Source organism: Megalobrama amblycephala, linkage group LG18 (genome assembly GCF_018812025.1).
Source record: "Megalobrama amblycephala isolate DHTTF-2021 linkage group LG18, ASM1881202v1, whole genome shotgun sequence".
In the NCBI taxonomy this organism is placed as follows: domain Eukaryota; kingdom Metazoa; phylum Chordata; class Actinopteri; order Cypriniformes; family Xenocyprididae; genus Megalobrama; species Megalobrama amblycephala.
In genome coordinates, this window is record NC_063061.1 from 21,853,527 (window position 1) to 21,868,172 (window position 14,646).

Here is a 14,646-nt window from a genome sequence, read left to right on the forward strand (position 1 = left end):
TAAACAACACGTGCAAGACATAAACCATAAATACAGCTCTTTAAACTTTTACCCTGTGTCATTTCCGTACTTCTACACATTCTCCACCCCATGGTCAGACTGGGTACGTGTGTCTTCATGGAAAAATGGCTTTTCTCTCTGTCCCTATCTATGGCTAATGGTACATGTAGAATGGGAGTCATTAGGCGAAGCCATGGACTATGGCAACACCTATTCTACGGCTCCCCAATGAGACGGCCTCGTCTATCACTGCTCAGCCAGGGCCACTCACACAAGGTCAGCTTGAACTAATGACGCGTGACCACTGCCTGCCAAAGAGAGAGACAAGAGCACTAGAAAGACAGAGAGTTTATGATATGAAAGCCAGACGTAATGGAGAGAAATGAGAAGGTTAAACCAAAATTAAAGAAGAATGGTAGGATTATTAGATTAATCAATGTATAAATCCATGAGGTCTTCATAAGAGACAACCTGTCCAGAGGTTAGAGGTCAGTTGTGAGGAGAATCTAGACTTTTGGATTATTAAAGAGATAGTTTACCCAAAAATACAAATTCAAATACATTTACTCACCCTCAAGCTGTTCTAAACCTGTATGAGTTTCTTTTGAAACTCTGTTTCTTCTGTTCTGTTGTACCAAAAAGAAAGATATTTTGAAGAATGTTCATAAGAGATGCTGTCCCCACTGACTACCATAGTATGAAAAAATAAATAAATATGGAAGTCAATGCGGACCAGAAACTTTTAGCTACCAACATTCTTCAAATATCTTCTTTTGTGTTCAATAGAAGAAAGAAACTCATACAGGTTTAGGACAATTTGAGGGTGAGTAAATGGTGACAAAATTCTACTTTTTGGGTGAACTATCTCTTTAAGGGGTTAGTTCACCCAAAAATGATAACGATCCCATTATTTACTCATAAAAAAATATTGTGGCTCTTCCAAGCTTTATAATGGAAGTGAATGGTAACCAATATTTAGAATCCCAAAAAAGCACATCCATCCATCCATCCATCCATCCATCATAAAAGTAATTCATATGGCTCCAGGGCATTCTGAAGTGAAGCAATGCATTTTTGTGAGTCAGGTCAAAGATTCACTCTTCCCCCGGAATCGACTCGTGTACGGAAGCCAGTGATTCTAGTTTAAAAAGTTATAAATATGGATATTTTTCTTACAAAAACGCATAGCTTTGCTTCAGAAGGCCTTTATTAACCCCCCTGGAGCCGTATGGATTACTTTTATGATGGATGGATGGATGGATGGATGGATGGATGTGTGTGTGTTTTGGGCTTCAAAATATTGGTCACCCTTGTAAAGCTTGGAAGAGCAAGGTTTATCTTTTCATACTGCTCCCAAATTCAGTCACTCATAATAACCAGCAGTCTACTTTAACATTATTTTCTAGTCACTCCACTGCAAAAACTATTTAAAATAACAAATCAATCAGGTGCACATGATGTCATAAATGCTAAGTATTGCGATGTAATTGCAAAGCACTTACAGAAACTATGCCTCCATTTTGAGAAAAACTCAGTTATCTCTCTGTCTTTTATAACATTTCCTTCCTTGCAGCATTATTCCTAATCACAGTTTGAACCCCCAAAAGACTCCTGCCTGTCTTGGCTCGTGAACACGCGTGCGAACGTGCAGCTGATCTGCAATGTGTTTCACGCCTCCGTATTACGAGTCGAAAAGAAGCACATTTTTGTTGCGCAATTATTTTCCTGAGGAGCGGAACACAGCAGCGCGAGCGCAGACGTGAAACAAAACAAGTCCTTGCTGAATTGATTGGCAATTATGATAAACTGCCTTAATTACGGGTCCTAGCTCACCGGGGGATATTTTGAGGGAGGTCTAGGTCTACAAAGCGACAGATTTTCATTCGTTATTCTGCATAAAACACCGTCGCCGCGGTCCCTTAACGCTGGAAGCACAGCTGGTGAAGGGTGACAGGGGAGACGCTTTGAGAAGAAAATAGAGACAGTTTTACATATGCGCAAGCTAATTGTGTGATTATAGAGTGTCTATAGATTTGTCTGCGAATGGGCTACCAACTCCATTCGATGTATTGTAAATATACCTCTAGCATACAAACAATGACATATGCAGTTCAGCCGAGCACGTGTCGGAAGATCAGCACGCAGCACTGCTTTTTATACGTAGTCATTTGGTGTAATTAGCTAAACACAGCACGAACAGGTTGCTGTTGGGATGATTGCAAGCATACTGTCAAATGAATAAGGCTTTCGAAGGAAACCCAAGAGGGTGATATGGCAGGTGTCTGCCATTATGTAAAAAAATGTCAATCTAATAAGAATGAAATGAGTAATTTGTTCTAAACAGTTAAACCTTCTGATTAGCAATCACTTTAGGTTTGTATACTACATTCATTCCCTGTCATGTGACTTGGTGCCCCTGGGGTAATATTACAAATTATAAGTAAGTGTACAGTCCCTTTAAAAAGCATATAGGGAACAAGCAAGGGCAGATTTCAGGACCACAGACAGCGCATTAGGTGGCTGTGATATCTGTATTTTTGATATATGGAGTAGTAGTATTAAAGTTATGACATTTTGTTATAAATGAATAAATAAAGAGTATATAAAATAATGTTGTCTATACAGGTGAAGGTCAGCATGGTCTTTGTAAAATGTCAGGTTTGTGTAGATTGTGTAGACTTGTTTATCCATTTGTTGTTGCTTGGAGCATTTAGCAATGAACTGGATGACTGAGGATCTTGTAAAAACAACATCAATGCAATATGGTCCATTTATTTAATGTAAAATTAAACCAACAAATTGATAAACAAATACAGATTAAGCAGGACAAAAAAATTAGCTGCAATTATCATTATGCCAACATCATGTGCATATTTTATGCATGCAAAATTTCCCTATTTCATTACATCTAACATTCCTTAAAACTGTGACACCCAACATGCAACATCATTTGGAACCTTTCTACAGCACAAAAAGATACAATATATATATATATATATATATATATATATATATATATATATATACAGTCCAGTCCAAAAGTTTGGAACCACTAAGATTTTTAATGTTTTTAAAAGAAGTTTCGTCTGCTCACCAAGGCTACATTTATTTAATTAAAAATACAGTAAAAAACAGTAATATTGGGAAATATTATTACAATTTAAAATAACTGTGTACTATTTAAATATATTTGACAAATTAATTTATTCCTGTGATGCAAAGCTGAATTTTCAGCATCGTTACTCCAGTCTTCAGTGTCACATGATCCTTCAGAAATCATTCTAATATGCTGATTTGCTGCTCAATAAACATTTATGATTATTTTCAATGTTGAAAACAGTTGTATACTTTTTTTTTTTTTTCAGGATTCCTTGATGAATAGAAAGTTCAAAAGAACAGCATTTATCTGAAATACAAAGCTTCTGTAGCATTATACACTACCGTTCAAAAGTTTGGGGTCAGTAAGAATTTTTATTTTTATTTTTTTGAAAAGAAATTAAAGAAATGAATACTTTTATTCAGCAAGGATGCATTAAATCAATCAAAAGTGGCAGTAAAGACATTTATAATGTTACAAAAGATTAGATTTCAGATAAACACTGTTCTTTTGAACTTTCTATTCATCAAATAATCCTGAAAAAAATATTGTACAGAAATATTTTGTACAATTGTACACATTAAATGTTTCTTGAGCAGCAGATCAGCATATTAGAATGATTTCTGAAGGATCATGTGGCACTGAAGACTGGAGTAATGATGCTGAAAATTCAGCTTTGCCATCACAGGAATAAATTACTATATTCAAATAGAAAACAGTTAATATATATATATATATATATATATATATATATATATATATATATATATATATATATATATATATATATATATATATATATGATTGATTAAATGGTGGTTAGAATGATAGAACAGTAGTTAGATAGATAGATAGATAGATAGATAGATAGATAGATAGATAGATAGATAGATAGATAGATAGATAGATAGATAGATAGATAGATAGATAGATAGATAGATAGATAGATAGATAGATAGACTGTAAAAAAAATGAATGTGATTTTAACGGTAAAGTATTGTAAAAACGCTACGGAAAAAAAAAAATGTTAACAGGTTAACAATAAGTTCCCGTAGTATATACAGGGAAAAATTGTAAAAGCTCTAACAAGATATTTTATGTAATTTTCACAGTAAAATGCTTAGAATTTTTTAGAAATAAAAAAGAACAAAGCAATGTATAATTTACAGTCAAAAACTGTAAACTGATATTCCCACAATTCCCTGTGTGACACTACACATTTGAAAGTATTTTGTTTAAAAAATCATGTTTCTTAATAGTTTTTGTTATCTGTTATGTACATTAGGGTTTTATGTTACATCTTCTGTTGTTTAATTAATGTTTATTGCATTATTTAAGTGTTGTACATGATGGTGTTTTGTGTTTGCGTGAATGACTCTGTGCACCTTCTTTATATTAGTATATACTTCAGCTCATGGAAAAGCTATTTGTGATGAACTTTGATTCTTCATGTGGCTTCCTCTTTTAACACTTGCATTATTATGGTGGTTGTCAGTATATGTTAAAGGTACAAAACAGATTTTAGTAGTGGTGTGCATTGTTCAATTTACTGGTTTACATTCAAATTGTATTGTTTGTAAATTACAGTTTTATACTGTAAAATTTACAGTTTGTTCTGTAAATGTGTTTACAGTTTTTCTGTATTTTTTTACTAAATTATTCTGTCAACCACAGGATAGGATATCTATCTATCTATCTATCTATCTATCTATCTATCTATCTATCTATCTATCTATCTATCTATCTATCTATCTATCTATCTATCTATAATGTTCTGAATTAGTGTAGTGTATTTTTTGTACACTATTCATATACTGATATTCACTTCTTAGTGAATTCTGCTTTTCTATGAAAACAAAGGTTTGGCATTCAAAAGACCAAATACAGTGACATCACTTTACATCTTGTCAATACATGTCTTACAGACAACTACATACATATGCAGACAAACAGTATACAAATGAAGACACTCATTTGGACACAGATAGAGACTGACACCCGCACACAGAGACGTCACAGATCAGCAGCAACTGAGCACTGAAGGAATAATTGCGTGCATGTAAAACATATGCAGAGCGGGAGAGAGGATAATCATCAGGCGGTTTTGATAAAGGTGGCGAGATAACCTTTTCCTTCCCTGCTCTGCATGGATGAACACTGAAAATAAGAAAATCTCAATTATAACCAGTAAAAAGAAATACAGAAAAAAGTAATAGAAAAATGAAGGATGCGAAGGAGATGACAAAAAAAGGGTGAAGTTCGAGGAACGTCAGATGCTACAGGCAAAAAAAAAAAAAAAAAAAGTATGCAAATTGAATTTCAGGATCAGATCACATTAATTGGTGTGATGTCAACATTATCAAACAGAACTCCTATAAAACAACACATAAAGTAATAACACATTTTTTTATAGAGTGTCAGAAAACAAAGATCATGCTCTTCAGTTCAGCAACAACAACCTATAAATGCACATCTGCCTTCGCTGGTAATGGATGCAAACAGAAATTGTTCTGACAAGGATCCATTATGAAACTGTCAATGTGCAACAAGACACATCTTGGCCAGTGGTTTGCAACTAAAGTTTGAGACTCAAAAATGGGTTGCAGTTTTGATAACTGTTTGATACAGTTGCAGACAGCTGAAAAAAGATGCTAAATGCAAATAATACAAATGCAACCATGGATAATTAAGATAAGCAGCAAAATAAACAGGCTTATCGATTTTTAAAAGAGGAAACAGTTCCCACATCTTTTCTTGATGATTTCAAAGGCCGTGCATCCATATATGCAGTTCATAATAACAATAAATAATGAAATAAAAAATCGATTTTTTTTTAATTTAAGTTGGAAACCACTGGTCTATACAACTTTATGCTCTGTCTATGCAACCATGAGTTTCCAAGCAAGGTATTTCTAAATTACGTGATTAACTGAAAGGCTTATTGATATGAGCCATGACACACTATTATCCATGTCAAAATTATTGAAGAAATGTTGGATTAAAATGTGAAAGACTATTTTGAGGTACATCTTGGGTTTAGTATGAGTCAGCAGTAAATCTAACAACAAAAAGATTCCATAATGCAGGAAATCACAAAGCAACTGAGGAACACAGTGCAGGCGGTGTCATTCCTCAAAGAGATGGGGCGCATCTCATTATTGCTTTAGAATGTTCATGCCCACTCACCCACCCATCTGCTGTACTCTTCTCCTGTCCTGGGGGGACAAACAGGGGAAAAGAAGTGGAAAACATTAAAACTAAGAGATAAGTGAATAAACCGAGACAGCTGAATGGCTTTAGCAGGATAAGCATGGAAGAAGAAGAAGAAAAAGAAAAAGAAGGGGGAACAAAAGTATGTTTTAGGGTTGGTAGGAAAGAGTTAATTCAATGTGTTTAATTATTTTAATATATATATATATATATATATATATATATATATATATATATATATATATATATATATATATATATATATATATATATATATATATATATACGGAAATAAATAAGTGATAAAATGCAATTAATAAACTTTCTGACCTAAACATCAATTCAGTAATTAGAAATGTTCCTATCATCTGAGCATTAATAATGGCAATAAATGCAATGCCTTTGAATCATCTTCATTTTTCACAGCAAATATTGCTTTAAGTAATCACCACTAATTAATATGATGAACTTGCTTAACTAATCAGCATATCAAGATTGACAGCCTTAATTATAATTACAGCATAACCAAGGTCTATTTGATGATAAACACTTGGATGGCCTAACATCAGAAATGGTGCTGTGTGGGTGTAAGATTATTAGTACCATAAAAATAATGTGATTAAGACAGAATAAACTCATATCTGAAGCTGATTTGTGAAAAGGTAAAACAACAGCACAAAAATAAGTTGTTGAAGAGTTTAAAGGGCACCTATTATGCCCCTTTTTACAAGATTTAAAGTAAGTCACCAGAGTGTTTATGTGAAGTTTTAGCTGAAAATACTCCACAGATCATTTGGTAACACTTTGCAATAAGGTTAATTTGTTAACATTAGTTAAAGGATTAGTCCACTTTTAAATACACTTTTCCTGATAAATTTACTCACCCCCATGTCATCCAAGATGTTCATGTCTTTCTTTCGTCAGTCGAAAAGAAATTAAGGTTTTTGAGGAAAACATACCAGGATTATTCTCCTTACAGTGGATTTCAATGGCTACCAACAGGTTTAAGGTCAAAATTACAGTTTCAGTGCAGCTTCAAGGGCTTTGAACGTTGAACCGTTTATGCTTTATAAACAAAATATCGCCTTGAACGTACTTTCCGCTTCCGCATTCTTCATAATGGTGCGTTCACACCGGATGCGAATTAAGCGGTAAGCGCAAGTGATTTACATGTTAAGTCAATGCAAAGACGCGAATTGACATCCTGCGGCGCGAATGACGCGGCGCGAATTGAGCGAATCGCGCAAGTTGAAAAATCTGAACTTTGGCGAATTTCCACGCCGCGTTAACCAATCAGGAGCTTGCTCTAGTAGTGACGTGACGTAGCGAGCTGAGGCAGAAATTCGAAACAACAATGGAGGACAAAACCATCCGTCGCTATACATCTTCATACATTTATAGAAACAGAAATAAAAAGGATCGTGTTTGAAAGAAAGTGAGTGAGGAGGTCGGACAATCTGATAAGTTGCAAAAAACAGTCTTTACTCAATTTGAGCTATATATATACACATATTAAGACTACAAGCCAACTAAAGACAACCAATTGAGCTTATTCACTGTAATTTACAATTATTTCCACACTGACAAGTTGTGTTTATTCAGAGGAAGTGTGCAGAAAGCAGTGGGAGAGTCTGGGACACATAAAGGAGCGGGAGAGCCCCTCTCATGACGCGAATTCGCGTCTGTTGTGAAGGGATTTTCACGCGGGAATGAAGCGAATGTCACGCGCGAATGAAGCGAGGTAAACTCAAAATGTTCAAGCGTCCAACTACGCGCGAATAGCGCGATTTATTCGCGCAAGTCGCGTCTGGTGTGAACGCAGCATAACGCTTACGCTGAATGTCGTACGCCTTCCCTATTCAAGTTACGGACAAAAACGAAACTGCCGCCGCGTTCGTTCCGTAAGTAGAATAGGGAAATCGTAGAACATAGCGTTATGAAGAATGCGGAAGCGGAAAGTACGTTCAATGCGATATTTTGTTTAAAGCATAAACGGTTGTATTTTTTTCGAAAATGACTGATCGATTCACTAGATAAGACCCTTATTTCTCATCTGGGATCGTTCAAAGCCCTTGAAGCTGCACTGAAACTGTAATTTTGACCTTCAATCTGTTGGTAGCCATTGAAATCCACTGTAAGGAGAAAAATCCTGGAATGTTTTCCTCAAAAACCTTCATTTCTTTTCGACTGACGAAAGAAAGACATGAACATCTTGGATGACATGGGGGTGAGTAAATTTATCAGGAAAAGTGTATTTAAAAGTGGACTAATCCTTTAATGTATTAACTAACATTAACTAACCATGAGCAGTACATTTGTTACTTTATTTCTCAATCTTTGCTAGCATTAGTTAATAAAAATCCAGCTGTTCATTGTTTGTTCATGTTAGTTCACAATGCATTAACTAATGTTAACAAATACAATTCTTGATTTTAATAATGTTTTAGTAAATGCTGTAGAAGTGCAGTTCATTATTAGTTCATGCTAACTAATGTAGTTAACTACACTGTTAAAAAATTACTGTAAATTTTACAGTAAAATACTGGCAGCAGGGTTGCCAGCCAGTTACTGTAATTTTTACAGTAGTGTTTCTGTAATTTAATTTACAGAATTTTACTGTAATCGAGAATACAGTAAAATTCTGTAAATTAAATTACAGAAACACTACTGTAAAAATTACAGTAACTGGCTGGCAACCCTGCTGCCAGTATTTTACTGTAAAATTTACAGTAATTTATATATTTTGTATACTGCATTTTTACAAAAAAAATATATTGTATACTGCATTTAACATACTTCTTTAAATAGCAAATACACACATTCAAGTAGTTTAGTCAAGTAGAATATGTAAAATGCAGTATACAATATATTTTCCCTATTGCTCACTTAATGACTGGGAGCTGAATTTTAAATTTAATCTATTAACTGCATAAACTTTAAACAAATTTTAACTGCATAAAGTGTTGTATAATGCATAACTTAATTCACCCCCTCCCAAACAAATGATGCTTCTTAATCTTGAAAAACAGGTCAAAATGTAATAAATATATCTTTCAAATTTACATTAAAAAATGCCATAAAAGGTGTATTATTTTGAATTTATTTTTTATTTAGAAAATCATTTTATTTTTTAAAGGGACAAAAGTTTGTCATGAAAATGTTTTTAAATTACTTATTGGCCATCATGGCCCTTCACACAAAGAAATACAATTATAACTATAACTTGACCAACAGGGTCATATAAAAACATTTCTTAAAACCCACATCACTTTTATCACTTCATGAACATACCAACATGGCCAAACAACAAGTCCAACAAACTTGCGATCAAAAAAGAACAATTCTGCTCCAGATGATGTTCCATCCCAGGATTCAAAGAGAGGCTAGAAATATTGAAAGGAACAAAGAGGACAATACATTAGATATATTACAAAACATAATACTTTAAGGGTGCGTTCACACTTGTAGTTTGGTTTGTTTGGTTCATTTGGTCCGGACCAAAGAAGAAAAAAAAACATTTAGTCCTGGTCCGGTTAGCGTTCAGATTGGCAATTTTATCACCGAACCAAAAGATATCGAACCTAAAGGCACAGGGACACATTCACAACGTGATTGGTCGGATTTTATGACGTATTGCCTATTTTGAGACGGAACTTACCGAACATCCAAAACAATGCTGTTTGCTGAGGTAAATGCGCTCGTTGTGTGTGCGTAGCGGGGCGTAGCCTGCATGTGATGGTATTTTGGCCAGTTGGGAACTCGTGAAGAGCTTATAAAATGTGTAAAGTAGTCAAAACAGCGGCAGGAATCCATCCGTCACACACACAAACGATCTGCTGTGTGGAGACGCGCGTCTGATGCCTGTGATGAGCAAACTCGAGCTATGATGAGCTATGACGAGAAAAACCGACATGCGTGAGGATTCTGTCCTTTTTAGGGTCTCATCTTCCTGTTTTTGGTTCGGTTACATGTCTTTGGTCCGTGTTGCGTTCATATATCATTCGAACCGCACCAGAGTTCATTTGGAAGCGGACCGAGACCCATCTTTTCAGCGGTCTCGGTCCGGACCGGGGTTCGGATGGCAGCGTTCACATATGTTCAAATGAACCGCACTAACCGAGCAACCGCACCAGGGGTCGTTTTAATCGAACCAAACATGGCAAGTGTGAACGCACCCTAAGAGACTGATAGAGGGATGATAGATACAGTCAGATACAGATATAGAATAATAAAAGTATATAATAAAAGGAAAAATAGATCTTGGTGTGTGTGTGTGTGTATTTCTTACATTTCAGAAATTCCACTGAAAATCCATCACTTTGCACAGAAGAGTGGCCACATGTAGGTTGAACGCAACCCGTTTCTTCTGAACTGTCTGCCTGTTGTTTTAGATGGCACTTTTCCTTTCGTCTTTGTTCCTCTCTCCAGATAAATACCTACAAAGTGCATAAAGGGTCAGGAATTCAGATTGGTTTTAGCTTTTGAGGCATGTAATCATGTTTATGAAATTATACCATGTGGTAGAGCAGTATTAGCCTACAACTCCAGTCCTGAATACTTACCTCCCAGAAAGTTTTAGATGTCCCACTAATCAACACCTTATTTAACTAATTTGTTTGCCAGGGTCAAATAGAGAGACATCTAAAACATTCATCCTAAAAAATAAATGTCTAATCTAGTTGAGAAACAAATAGTTTGTAGTTGTGTTAAAGGCCTCAATAGATATAAAATGTACATCTAAAAGACAAGTACAGGATGATCAGTTTGTTCATATCTGTAAATAGCACATTTCATTTCAAGTTAAAAAAGATTTGTTTTCGTAATGGTACGTACGTTAATACATTAACTATACAAGGCAAACTGAAATCAAACAGAGATGTTAAAGTGTTTGCATTACCTTAAGTTAGCAAATGTCCACAAATACATCACATTGGTTACGTTAACAGCATGAAGCAGCACCATTTTGCGTGACACATCCTCCGTGAGCGGCCTAATCGCGTCGCGAGGCTTTTTCGTTTCGGCCCGTGTTAACAGATGACTGTCTGCCTGTACAAATGTGATTTACGCCATAAAAAAAATCACGACCAAGTGCGCTGATGAACACGAAGTTCTCGTGAATTCCAACTGTTTCTAATTATTAATTTTCGGCCCACAGCCGCTATGCTAAAGCGCAGGGGAATGTGTGAGATCTTACCGCGACCGCGCTGAGGAAAACCCCGCGCAAGTCTGCTTCGCGCCCCGCGGACGGAGGATGCGTCAATCCGGGGTTACCAATATGAATCGCGAATGTAAATACATACGTTACATATTTACCAAAGACTGAGGGGGAAATTAAATAATAAGTCACTTACCACAGTTGTAAATCACTCCTCTTGCTGCTACTCGAATCTTGACCGTTGGAGATCCCACAATGCCTCTGTATATTTGAAATTTACAGCAATATTCTGTAAATTTGATTCAAATCGCCACGCCCCTGGAATTCATTGCAATTTACAGCAATATGCTGTATTATTAAAATACAGCCATCGGCTGTAAAATATTGCTGTAATTTTTACAGCAATTCATTACAGTGTAATGTTAACTAATGAACCTTATTGTAAAGTGTTACCAATAATTTTTTATAGCATGTTAAAATTGCCACTTTTATGGAGTGAGCAAAAACTTTCCGTTTTAGTGTGTCCCTTTAAATGCAAATGAGCTGCTGCTCATGCAATAATGCCTAGAGCCAGAGAATATATGCTGCATGGAGATAGAACAGGTTTAGTTTAATTACGGTTATAACATATGTTGATATCTTGCTTTTATCCATTATTAGTAAAACCTGTTGTACTGGACCCCATCCGAAAGATGGCCAAAACTTGATGAGTTACAGATGAGTTTTACTTCACGAAAGATGAAGCATCTGTTTTCACTCCAGAAAATCACTGTAAGAGTGCAAGAAACATTATCAATAAACTCTTCCTCCCTTGCATCATCATCAACTTACACAGCGAATTACACAGAAACACTCATTACAGTTAACAGTAAACAAATATATACAGACCTTATGCCTTTTCGGGGGTTGCTTAATAAACTGCCGTATGGATTTTATTTACGAAGGAAAGGCGCCACTCAAAATTCCAAAATACGTTTATGTTTGCGCGAATCATTTTTTGACTTACTGTTTTGAAACGAGGGTCTTCAAAGGGTCTTGCTTCAAAGTTAATCCTCAAGTGTGGATCGTTGCCTACTGTTCGCGACAGTCACCTCCAGGAAGTAAGTGTATTTAATGTTTTTTGAGCAAATGATCAGTCATCCCAATTCAATAACAAATGCGTCTAGTTGTTGTCGTCGTCGTAAATGTCTGTGTAATAATTTAAACTTTTTAGTGTGTATCAACGTAATATATATTTTTTAAAGATATTGTATTAAAAACTGTGTATGTTTACTGCAAACGTTATCACAGTAGCCTTTGTGTTTGTATTTCAAAAAATTGCGCGAACGTTATCCAGTGTGTGTGTGTGTGTTGCACATCCATTGCAAAGGGGACGCGATAAAACTTATAAGATATGTATCATAACCATCAGAGACGTCCTGCTCCATTCTCAAGTGTTTCTTCTGCCGGAGTCTCTTCATATGGTTTTCCGGTTCAAAATGACGGCTGAATCCATACAAAACAGCGGGTCTCTCACTCTCAGCCATTCTGCTTCTACCCTCTGTTTATTGCCAAGGTACGACGCCCTCATCCAAAGGCAGGGCGGGGATTAGCTCATTTATATTTAAGTGGTACACACCAAAACAGCTCTTTTTAAAACAGGCCCCAAAAATGACATTTTCAAATGGTTATAATAAATTAACTGTGGGGTATTTTGTGCGAAACTTCACAAATACATCTGGGGACCCCAAGACCAATTTAATCTTGTAAAAAGGGGCATAATAGGTGCCCTTTAAAAACTCCACTGGAGACGTAAGCTGGATCAGCAGTTGGTACTGATCTCCTTGATAACAACTTTTTAGCAAACCTGTGTTTTGTATTGTCCCTTTGTAGATATGATTCACAAAGCAATATGGTTTAAAATGATTCGCAAAGACATAAACGAATTTAGGTATATGAGGGCGCATTCCCTTTAAAAATGAAAATCCACTGCGTCTTCAGCAGCTCTGATGTCAGGAGTACATGAAGACTTATGTTCACTCTTACATCCAACAACAGAACAACTCAATCGCTTACTAGATATTTTTGTTGCTACAGCTGCTCGAGCCTGGAGAAAATGGCGGACAGTGTACAACTCGCTCAGGGCGGGGTCTATGCTAATATTGTACCGGTACCGTTGCTTATGTACTACAAAAGTACCGGTACTTCGGTACCAAGTCGGTACTGAAATTTTGAAAATGTGACGATACCAGCATTTCTGTAGTACCGGTAGTACCGAGAATCCGGGTATATTCGGTACCCACTGATTGGGCTGTGCGAGTATTTACGTGAATATGACACGAGTAAAGCACAAAGCTTTGTTTACAGAAGAAATAATAGGTTAGCAATTAAATGTGACATCGCAGCCATGGAAACATTTTGGTTCATGCCGAATGAGAGAAGTGCGTCCATACATTTAAGCTTTGTATTCTGTTTTCCGAATCGCGCTCTGGTCACCCGATTATCAGAGAATTTAACAATATTCCATTAGTTATTCCACTGAACATGGAATCTGTTTCTTTTCCTAAATCTTCACTCACGCAGGGGATTATAAACGTTTCTTTCGTTCGCATTTAGGCCTATTAGGCTATTCGCATTCTTTACTGTGGTAAAGTAGAAAAAACACCGTAGGACAGAAACCTTGCTTGCACGTCAATTTCTATTTAACACATTTGTGCTCGTTATTAGACTTTATAAGGCGCGTCAAGTTTATTTGTTTATAGCGCGTTTCACACACCAGTGATTTTTACTTTCGTTTTCTCTGACAGCGCTAAATCAAACATAGCCTGAATGTCTGAAGATAAAACTCGCTCTTCAGACCTTTTACAACAAGTGTCAGTTGTTTGTAACATCAGGAGATAACGAAGATATTATTAAAGAGAAATGGTCTTTCCTGCTCGTGTCCCACATCCCTCTCAAAGCGCAAAGCGGCTATATCAAAGTAATAACGGGACTTTGGCTATATATGGCGCGTCTTTGTGTGGAAATAAAAAACGAATGCTTTTTGAAATAATATTTAACTTTCTTATTATTTAGGTTACCATTATTTACCGATATTTATTTCATAGTTTTGTATGTTGTTTCACTGACGAAATAGCTAAAATAAACACGCACGTCTGTTAACTTACCCCTGTCTTAAAAACGAGCATTATGCTGGTGAAGTAGG

General features: G+C 35.9%; 1 long non-coding RNA gene across 1 annotated transcript; it reads right to left on the bottom strand.

The window, feature by feature from the left end:
* Positions 1-9,464: 9,464 nt before the first annotated feature.
* Positions 9,465-11,860, bottom strand: LOC125253591. Its single transcript, XR_007181475.1, has 3 exons — positions 11,659-11,860; positions 10,596-10,743; positions 9,465-9,690 (listed from the first exon to the last, which is right to left on the bottom strand). It is a non-coding gene; the product is annotated as an uncharacterized LOC125253591 (long non-coding RNA).
* Positions 11,861-14,646: the final 2,786 nt, after the last annotated feature.